The sequence below is a fragment of the Humulus lupulus genome, chromosome 6 (assembly GCF_963169125.1).
Source record: "Humulus lupulus chromosome 6, drHumLupu1.1, whole genome shotgun sequence".
In the NCBI taxonomy this organism is placed as follows: Eukaryota; Viridiplantae; Streptophyta; class Magnoliopsida; order Rosales; family Cannabaceae; genus Humulus; species Humulus lupulus.
In genome coordinates, this window is record NC_084798.1 from 101,575,562 (window position 1) to 101,586,363 (window position 10,802).

The following is a 10,802-nucleotide window of genomic DNA, read 5'->3' on the forward strand; positions in this document are numbered from 1 at the left end:
AGAACATGATCCATAATTTGGCAACAAGGTCCTAGGACCTGTCTCTTGATTGGATCGTATGGGTCGATAGGCTCCTCAAGAACCAAGATCGAACATGATCTATATTTTGGCGACAAGGTCCTAGGACCTGTCTCTCGTTTGGATCATATGGGTCGATAGGCTCCTCAAGAACCAAGATCAAACATGATCCATAATTTGACGACAAGGTCCTAGGATATGTCTCTTGTTTGGATCGTATGGGTTGATAGGCTCCTCAAGAACCAAGAACAAACATGATCCATAATTTGGCGGCAAGGTTCTCAGACCAGTCTCTTGTTTGGATCATATAGGTCGATAGGCTCCTCAGAAACCAAGATCGAACATGATCCATATTTTTGCGACAAGGTCCTAGGACCTGTTCTCATTTGGATCGTATGGGTCGATAGGCTCCTCAAGAACCAAGATCGAACATGATCCATAATTTGGCGACAAGGTCCTAGGACCTGTCTCTCATTTGGATCGTATGGGTCGATAGGCTCTTCAAGAACCAAGATCGAACATGATCCATATTTTGGAGACAAGGTCCTAGGACCTGTCTCTCGTTTGGATCATATGGATCAATAGGCTCCTCAAGAACCAAGAACAAACATGATCCATAATTTGGCGGCAAGGTTCTCGGACCAGTCTCTTGTTTGGATCGTATAGGTCGATAGGCTCCTCAAGAACCAAGATCGAACATGATCCATATTTTTGCGACAATGTCCTAGGACCTATTCTCATTTGGATCGTATGGGTCGTTAGGCTCCTCAAGAACCAAGATCGAACATGATCCATAATTTGGCGACAAGGTCCTAGGACTTGTCTCTCATTTGGATCGTATGAGTCGATAGGTCCCTCAAAGACCAGAATCGAACATGATCCTATGATTTGATGACAAGATCCTAGGACCTATCTCTTGTTGTACGTAATTTAAAGAATTAAGTGAAACTTAAGAAATTAAATTCATTCATTCATTGAAGCAAAATGGCTATTACATTAATTAGAAAATAATACATTTGCCTCCTACTTGGCTATGCTTCTTTCTGCCAAGTATTCGACGGGAACGACATTGAGGGTGTTCGCATCTCTGGCACTGACAATCTTGGCTAAGGTATCAACATTGATATTTTGCTCCCTCAGGACTTGTATTATTGAGTATTTCTTGAACCGCACCAACAAGTCCTTCACCTTGTTCAGGTACTGCGCCATCCTAAGTCCCTTGGCTTGATACTCCCCCAGTACTTAGTACACTACTAGTTGGGAATCGCTGAATATCTCCAAGGACTGTGCATGCACATCCCGAGACAAGCGTAATCCTGCTAATAATGCCTCGTACTCAGCCTTGTTGTTTGAAGCATTGAATCCAAATTTAAGAGCACAATGGATTTGGTGATTCTCCAAAGTGATCAGTATGATTCCTGCGCCTGAGTTGTGTTCATTGGATGCTCCATCAACATATAGCTTCCATACATGAGTATCTCCTTCCTTCTCGGTATCTCCATTCTTCGATTGGTAGGAAGGGTCTTCAAGGTTGGTGCCTTGGATTATAAAGTCTGCCAATGCTTGTCATTTTATCGCTATCCTCGAATGAGAGGTGATATCAAACTGTCCTAGTTCCATTGCCCACTTGAGTAATCGTCCCAAGGCCTCTGGTTTTTGAAGAACTTCTCTCAGCAGTTGATCAGTCAAGACTTGGATTGAGTGAGCTTGGAAGTATGGACGCAGCTTTCGAGAGGTGATTACTAAATAGTAGGCAAGTTTTTCAAGAGGGGGATACCTAGACTCCGCACCTACTAGCCTTTTATTGATATACTACACAGGGTGTTGTACCCTGTTCTCCTCTTTTACCAACGCAGCATTGATTGCATGCTCGGTGATTGCCAAATAGATGAATAGTACTTCACCATATATTGGCTTCGCTAGGATTGGAGGTTGAGCAAGATGCCCCTTCAAGGCTTGGAAAGCTTCCTCACATTCCTCGGTCCATTGGATCTTCTTGCTGCCCCTCAGTATGTTAAAGAAATGGACACACCTGGCCGTAGACTTTGATATGAACCTATCGAGGGCAACTACTCTCCCTGTTAAGCTTTGCACTTCTTTGATTGTGGTAGGTGACTTCATGTCGATCAATGATTTGATCTTCTCGGGGTTAGCCTCAATTCCATGTGAGTTGACTATGTATTCGAGAAACTTACCAGAACCAACTCCAAACGAGCACTTAAGAGGGTTTAACTTCATGCTATACTTTCTAAGTATTGCAAAGCATTCCTCCAAGTCTCGAACATGCCCTCCAACTTCATTGGACTTGACCAACATGTCATCGACATATACCTCCATATTTTTTCTGATCAAGTCTCGGAACATGCCATTCACTAAACACTTATAGGTGGCTCCTGTGTTCTTCAAGCTGAATGGCACCACCTTATAACAGTACAATCCCTTGTCTGTTCGGAAGTTGGTATGTTCCCCGTCGGGAGGGTGCTTACTTATTTTATTATACCCAGAATACGCATCCATGAATGAGAGTATTTCATGTCATGCAGTTGCATCGACCAGTTGGTCTATTCTGGGTAGTGGGAAGTAGTCTTTGGGGGAGGCCTTGTTCAGATCTGTGAAGTCCATGCATGTTCTCCACTTCCCATTTGGCTTTGGGACCAGCACGAGGTTTGATACCCAATCTGGGTAGTAGGCCTCCCTTATAAAACCGTTTTCCTTGAGCCGCTCAACCTCTTACGTCAGGGCTTGAGATCGGTCTTTGTCAAGCAGTTTCTTCTTTTGTTGCACTGGTGGGTAGTTCTTGTCCACATTGAGGACATGGCTTATCACGGATGGAGAAATTCCAACCATGTCCTTATGTGACCAGGCAAAGACATCCTGGTTCTTCTTCAAAGATTCTACCAACCATGCCATAATTTCCACCTTTAGCTCCTTCACAACTTTAATTACTCTAGTCGGGTCCTCCTCATCTAGTAGGACTTTGTCAAGATCTTCAAATGGTCCTACCCCCTTGACGTCATCCCCAAAGCGAGTATCGATGTCATTTCCCTTGCTTTGGGAAACTTGCTGAAATAACAAATCTTCGTTAAAAGGAGCCCTGACTCTAGTAGAGTGTTTCTTTTAACATCAACATCCATGTTGACAACCTCATCGGTTCCTTCCTTCTCTTCACAGCAAGTTACTACCTTGTTGTTTATGCATGGTCCTTTCTTTGCCTTGACCACTGTCGCATTATAGCATTCTCGTGCCTCCCTTTGGTTGCCCTGTATGCATACTTTCCCTGCACTTATGGGGAACTTCAAAGATAGATGCCAGATAGATACTACTGCGTGTAACGCCATCAAGAGGGGTCTCTTAAGCACTACATTGTAAGTTGATGAGAAATTTACCACCAAGAACTCTGTCATCACAGACTCGTGCCTAAGGGCATCCCCCACCGTGACAGGTAGTCTGATAGTTCCTGCTGGTGCTAGGCATTCTCCTATGAACCCATACATCACTTGGGAACACGGTGTCAGGTCCTTGACTGTGAGCTTCATCTTCTCGAGGGATGATTTGTATATGATATCTATATAGCTTGCCGTATCCACCAAGCATCTCCTCACTCAGGCATTGGCGATTTGAATGGTAAGGACCAGAGGGTCATTGTGGGGGTACCCCATGTGTCTGGCGTCATCCTTTGTAAAAATGAGAGTTTCACTTTCATACTTCAGATTTTCGGGAGACCGCTCCTCGATTGCCATGCACTGGGAAGACTCCCCTACCTCATGTCTGAGGTTCCTTGCATATCGCTCCTAAGCATTTGTTGACGGTGAGAACTCGTCAACCAAGTTAAATTAGCAAAACAGAAATGTAGAGATTATCAAAAGAAAAGCTTTAGAAATCTAAGTAGAAACTCCAAGAATAACTGCAGAAGAAAAATGGTGAACTTAATTTGTATTGATTATGGTGCAATGCTACAGTGATTTTTCCAACCCCCTTCCATGTGGAATTGAAGTTCATTTTATAGTGGGCTCTAATGGCCCTGGATACACTGTGGTCCAGGGGACCAGGTGGTACACAAGTACACTATCAAGAGAGTGGTTTCAGAGGTGGTGGTGTTGGTACTAGTACATGGAGAGGTACCATGAGGATGTCTCCACTACTCGACCGTACGAATGTCAGAGGAGGGTGCAGGTGGTAGTGGTGTCGACTCTGACATCTAGCCATAGACACATATGCCATGCCCCCTCTCCTAGCGTTCCCACTACTTGTCTGGCAAGGGTACCATGTTCGTACTCTGACTCCTTTAGGTTTGCAGGTACATTCCATATTCATGCGTGTACCCTGCAACTAGCGGGTATCCTCACCTCCTGAAGGTGTGCTTGTCGACCTAGCCCCTTTATGTCTATCTAAGCATCAGATTGCTTATTGACGAGAAAATGATACGTATGAGAGTTAAACTTTGCTGGCTGGGCTAAGGGGGCTAGGTGTGAGAGGTCCCGCGGGGTGCCCAGGCACGTAGCCAAAGTGAGGCCATTTCACGCGAGACCCCTAAGGGCATCACTGGCATGCACGGGTGCTCCTGGTGGTGTGGCATGGCATGTGCAAGGCGGGGCCTCGCGTGACCCCTCGGGTGCGCGAGTCGAGTCGAGGCGAGGCGAGGTGTGGCCTTGCGTGGCCCCTCGGGTGCGCGTGGACAAGGCGAGGCGAGGCCTCGCGTGGCCCCTCGGGTGCGCGCGGACGAGGCGAGGCGGGGCGTCGTGTGGGACACTCGGGTGCGCGGGGTCGAGGCGAGGCGAGGCCTCGCGTGGCCCCTTAGGTGCGCAGGAGCGAGGCGAGGCGAGGCCTCCATGGCTCCTCGAGTGCGCACAGACGAGGTGAGGCGAGGCCTCGCATGGGACACTCGGGTGCGCGGGGTCGAGGTGAGGCGAGGCCTCGCGTGGCCCCTCGGGTGCGCAGGAGCGAGGCGAGGCGAGGCCTCCGTGGTCCCTTGGGTGTGCGTAGACGAGGTGAGGCGGGGCCTCGCGTGGGACACTCGGGTGCGTGTGGACGACGCGAGGCTGGGGTGCGCAGCCAAGTTGCCATACGGACGCGAGTCATGGACGGCCACGTATAGTGAGGCCCTTGTGGCCTTGGCAAGTATTCGTGCATGTTGGGTACCCTCGCGTGGCAAGGCTCTCGAGGCATCTTCATTAAGGCCTCCCATGAGACATGGGTTGTGGGGAAAAATACTGGGTTGCTTGGATTGCCTGAGGCTAATGAGGGTAAACCTCCATATTTTCCCTTGGTGGAATTTGAGCATCCACACTTGCCCCCCAGTCTAGGGGAGGACCTTTAGGTGCTTTGGTAGACTCTTCTCTCTAATTCTTATAAATAAGCCTTCATGCAAGGCTTATTATTTACACCTTACTTCCTTAGCTTAGTGGTTTTGAGATTCCTTCTTCTTTCAAGAGGTAAGGGGTTCAATCCCCCACATCCTCACTTTTGCTATAGTTTCCTCCAATTTTTTTTTTTATATATGAGCTAATTTTTGGTCTATTTATGTCCCTTCATATATTTGAAGGGTAACACATCTTTTTGTTTATTTTTGCAGGCGCGTACTTTCGACCACTTGCCTCTATTTGACCGTGAAGGCGCTTTTGGCCCTCGACCTCCTTTTGACCATGGCAGCACCCCATTTTACCTGCTTGAGGTATATTTTCTTTTTCCCTTACATTCATTGGGTCCAAATTAGCATTACTCGGGATGGGGTACTCTGGCCTGAGTTTGCTGTGAGTTAACCCAGTTGCATGCCCCCTTGTTTATACCCTATAGTGGATCATTTAGGGTGTTTGTATCTAGAGGTTTTAAGCCCATTCCTTTGTGTTTTGTAGCAATCCTCTCATTTATACGTGAACCCCTTTTTGCTTTCGGGACGAGGTCTCATGACAAGTGAAGGTCCGTTCGGCATCCCTCCGGGGGTCGAGTTTGTTGACTTGTCTTTAGACTCAGAGTCCCCTGAGGAAAACCCTTACCAAGACTATGACTCCTTAAGGCAGGCCCGTATCCGTCATCTTGAGAACATGGCTGAACTTAGGTGTAAAATTTGGGTGGTGGAGAGTGAAATCGACTCGGTGTTGAGAGGAGACGGAGCATCTTTCCCCCTGACCTTAGTGATCATGTAGCGAGCCTTAGGGTGACTCTTTTAGATTTGTAGGGGGAGTTGGAGTTTATGGAGGGACATCTTCCGCCTGAGCCTTCTAGCCCACCCTCGCCTGATGACTGTCATGGGGCCGCTTCTGCTTCTCTTCAGCCTTTATTTTTGATCTTCCCTAGCTTAGCGCTTCCGCAGCCGGTGCCCCGGTGGAAGACTCTTGCTAGGAAGAGAAAATGGATGGTCAAGTGTTCTATCTCTTCCTCACCTTTTTCTTTTGGTTTTGTAGATATGCTGAGGGGACGATGACAGGTATCCACCAATGAACAGGACGATGCCCTTTTATTGGCATCCACCCTGGTGTCCCACGTGTCAGAAAATAAACTGAGGGAAATTGTGAAGCACTACCGTGTTCCTCTGGAGTACGCCTTATACACCCCTTCAGACACTTGCCGGGTTGACTACCCTAGTCCCGGCTTCGTGGCCCTTAGTGAGCACATCCTGAAGGTGGGTGGTACCATCCCGTTACACCCGTTCTTCGTTGCGGTCCTCAACTACTTTGACCTTGCTCCACTTCAGCTGGCGCCCAACAGTTGGCTGACCTTGAGCTGCCTTTTTATTGCGTTTGCGGAACTTTCAAACGTGCTCCTACGGCGCTAGAGGTGCATTTCCTGTACAATCTCATGCCCTCTCCCAAGTCCAAGGGCTTCTATTACCTGAAAAAAGCCAATAACGAGGTCCCTTTGATAGAGGGCTCAGTGTCCAACCAGGGGTCCTGAAAGCAGGAATTTTTCTTCGTGAAAGGCCCTCTCTCTGTTCACGAGTACTTCCGTGCCGCTCCCAGTAAGTACCCTGAGCCACCTTTTCTTCTCTTTTTTCTTTTTGTTAAAATTTATTGTTTTATAACTTATGTTTGTGTCGACAATGGTGTGGATCATGCAGAGCAATTTGCCGCACCCGAGGTTGTTGGGTCGGAAGCGGACGCTGTGAATAATCTTATCAACGCTGACCTCGCTATGAAAAAGGTTGCGTACCTATTCACTGTGGAAAATCTGAACCTCCACAAGCTGTCCCCGATTTTAGATCCCAGGTTGCTGTGGACCGTCCCTCGGTCAAAGAAGATGAAGGCGGCATCGGCTGAGCCTTGCCCGAATGAAGGTGAGGCTGAGGATGTGCCGGAGGAAGCCTCCCTTGAATGCGAGGAACCTCACCAGCTGTCCTCATCTCCTGGGGGATGCCCTCCCTTTGTCTCTTTTGACTCGGACATAGCCTCCCAATCCCAAGGCCAACATGCCATTCCGGGTCATTTTGTTTGCCCCGACCCCGAGGACTATGACGCTTTCCTTCAGGCTCCCCTCGACCCTGGTCCATCGGGGGCTTGCTTTGCCAATCTTCCTACACCCCCTTCTGATCTACCGGGGCCTCAATTTTCCTGCGCCCCCTCTAGTTTCGGCGAGTGGGTCGTCTGTCCTTACCCAGCCAGGTGGACCTGGCCTGGATGGGGCGCCCTGGGTGAATCGCATGGCGACCTTTTACGGGCGGTGGTACGTCCAAATTGCCTCAGACCTCCCCGAATCTGACTGGAATGGTCTTGGGAGTTTTTCCCTATCAGACCTTAGGGAAACTCTAAGGCACACTACTGCTTGGGTGAGTTCATGCATCTTGTGTCGGCCTTATTATATATAGATATACATACACCCCCTTTTTTTTGTTACTTATCATTGCTGTTGTTAACTTTCTTGTGCAGGCCTATACTGTGGCTCAGCGGTTTGCCGACTCGGCTCACAATCTTTCTGCGTCGAGTACCGAGAGGGACCGCTTTACGGCCCGGGTCCAGGAGCTCAAGAGAGAGCTTGGCCAAACCAAGTCTAAGCTAAAAAGGGTTCGGGCCAAATTTTCTGTCTCATCAAAAAGGAAGTAGAAGGCGGTTGCCAAAGCCACGATGCTGCAGGAAAAAGTCACCAGCCTAGAGGGCGAACTTCAGGGTGCCAAGGCTATTGCGACTGCATCGCAGGAGAGAGTCGCTTCCTTAGAGGCCGAACTCGAGGTTGCTAGGGCCGATGTAGCCGTGTCGCAGGAGAGAGTCGCTTCCTTAAAGGCGGATAGGACAGCTATTGAGTACAGGTCCATAGAGCGTGCCCTTTACGGTGTGTGGAGGCAGGATCCCAACTTTGATTTTTCTTCTTTTGGCGAGCACACCGTTGCTCGAGCGGCTGGGTGGAGCACCCGCGGGAGGAGGCCCTGAGGTTGTTATTTCATAGCTTCTGTCAGCTAGCCCGCTGTGGGTGTATGCTCATTTGAGCCTTTGTAATATTATTATGATTATTACTTTTTTTTTTTGTAAATCTTGCCATGTTACCAAGAATCCTTTTTTAATATATACATGTGTGGTTATTCATCTCTTATTCCTCTGTGTTTGAGGTCTTTTTGAGCCTGTATGATGGGGTTTGGTAGGTTCCCCTCTTTTATTTATCAGGCTAGAGGTCCTTTGGAGCCCATGTGAAAGGGTTCAATGGGCCCTTTGTTGGTGCCTCTTGATTATTTTTATAAGGATATTTTGACCCCTTGGGTTCTAGCTATCCTTTTATATATTTTTGCGCGTGCTTATTATTTTTTTGCGAGAAGTGTCCTTATCATTATTCATAGTACTATTTTTGCAAGGGTCTTTTTTAGGACCCTTTTTGGCTAGACGGCTTGGTGGCCGCTCTAGGCTTATTGGACCTTTTGGCTTCCTTGATGTTCACAAGGGTAGCTAATCCTTGTGAACTTCAGGAGATGTCTTGCAAGATCCCTTCCCTATTTGTTAGGGTTCACCGCGAATTGCATTCCTCTTTTAAAGAATTTTTTTTAAGGCTCTGATGCAAGGGGTCCTTTTTAGGATCCTCCTGTTAGAGGGCCCTTTTTAGGATCCTCCTGATAGAGGGTCCCTTTTAGGGTCCTCCTGATAGAGGGTCCTTTTTAGGATCCTGGTGCAAGGGGTCCTTTTTAGGATCCTCCTGTTAGAGGGTTCTTTTTAGGATCCTCCTTTTTAGGAGTCCTTTTTAGGTTCCTCCTGTTAGAGGGTCCTTTTTAGGATCCTCTTGCTTGCTGTATGTTTTTGCCTCCTGTCCTGCCCTCCAAGTGTTTGGTGAAATTTATTTCGACAGGCACTTTGGCTGATGCTCGCATAGAGAAGAAAAATGACACGTGAAGTTACGAACAATTTCATTCATAGCATGTGGTTTACAATGACATATATAAAAAAGGGTTACATCTAATTGGGAGGTTACCTAGGTAGCCTCTTTGATTCTTACTCACTAAGCTAACATAACAAGGAACAAACTAAACCTAGGTCCTCTTTGCACCGGGTGCCGAAGCCTCACTGGTAGCATTTCTCGAGGTGTTCCGTAACTCATGGGTCCAACTCGTGTGGGTCGCGCCTTCATACACAACCATTGCCATCGGCACCGATGGTTTTGTGGCTGTGCGGAGGGACATGTTATAGCATTCCCTCGCTTCCTTCTGCTCCCATTTCATGCATGCTACTCCCCCAGGGGTTGGGAATTTCATAGCTAGGTGATACACAGAAGTTATCACCTTTAATTCTCTCAGAGAGGGTCTCCCTAATACCGCATTGAAGGTTGAGGCGCAATCCACCACGACAAAGTTTGCCATTATGGTGGTTTGCCTGGGTTGTTCCCCCATGGTGAGGGCTAATTCAATTGCACCTAGGGGCTGTATCGAGTCCCCTATGAACCCGTAAAGGGAGGAATTGCAGGGTTTCAGGTGTCGGACGCTCAGTCCCATCTTCTCCAAAGCGGGGCAATGCAGGATGTCTACAGAGCTTCCATTATCCACTAGGACCCGATGTACTCTCATGTTCGCAAGCTGGACAATTGCACCAGGGGGTCATCATGAGGGAAATGAACCCCCTGCGCGTCTTCTTCAATGAAAGTTATTGAGTCATTCTCGCCCTTGAAACTCTTCGAGGGGCGTTGCTCCAAACTTAAGATGCACGGTGGTGGACTTCGTCTGGCCTCCTTGGCATATTTGTCTTGTCCCTTCCTTGAATCGCTCCCGAGTCCTGGACCTCCAAAGATGGTCCTGGCCTCTCCCTGTACTTCTGGGGCCACCTCTCGCACCCGCGGCGGGGATGCCCCTTCTTCTGGCCTCTGGTTCTTCTTGCGCACATATCTACCCAAATGTACCCTGGGGATGAGCTCCACGATTTCCACCTTCAAATGGTTGCATTCTGCGGTGGTGTGGCCGATATCCTTGTGATACTGGCAATACTTGCTGGGGTCTCCTTTAGACCGATCTTTTTTCATTGGCGGGGGCCTTTTGAAAGGGACCTGGTTTTCGTTCGTAATGAAAATATGCTCTCTCGCATGAGTGAGGTCAGTGTAAAATGTGTAGGGGCCCTGTAGGCGCTCATCAGAGCGTTGATGCTTCCGAGGTCGATCATCTCTCGTTCCCTCATAAGCCCCTGCTTCTTTGCACCGTTTTGGTTTTCTCGGATCGAAGGTTTCGGGGGCGACGGGCCTTCTCTGGCTTTGAGGTTCTCGTGACCATCCTCCACGCGAATGTATTTTTGTGCCCGCTCGTAGAAATCATCCAAGTCTGTGACCTCCCTCTTGAGCATGTTATCCCATAACTTGCTTCCTGAGCGTACTCCAGCTGTGATGGCCATTTT

General features: G+C 48.3%; 1 long non-coding RNA gene across 1 annotated transcript; it reads left to right on the forward strand.

Moving 5' to 3' along the window:
• Positions 1-5,697: 5,697 nt before the first annotated feature.
• On the forward strand, positions 5,698-8,524 carry LOC133782404 (uncharacterized). The gene is made up of 3 exons (XR_009870486.1): positions 5,698-6,973; positions 7,073-7,777; positions 7,878-8,524. It is a non-coding gene; the product is annotated as an uncharacterized LOC133782404 (long non-coding RNA).
• The last annotated feature ends 2,278 nt before the right edge of the window (positions 8,525-10,802 follow it).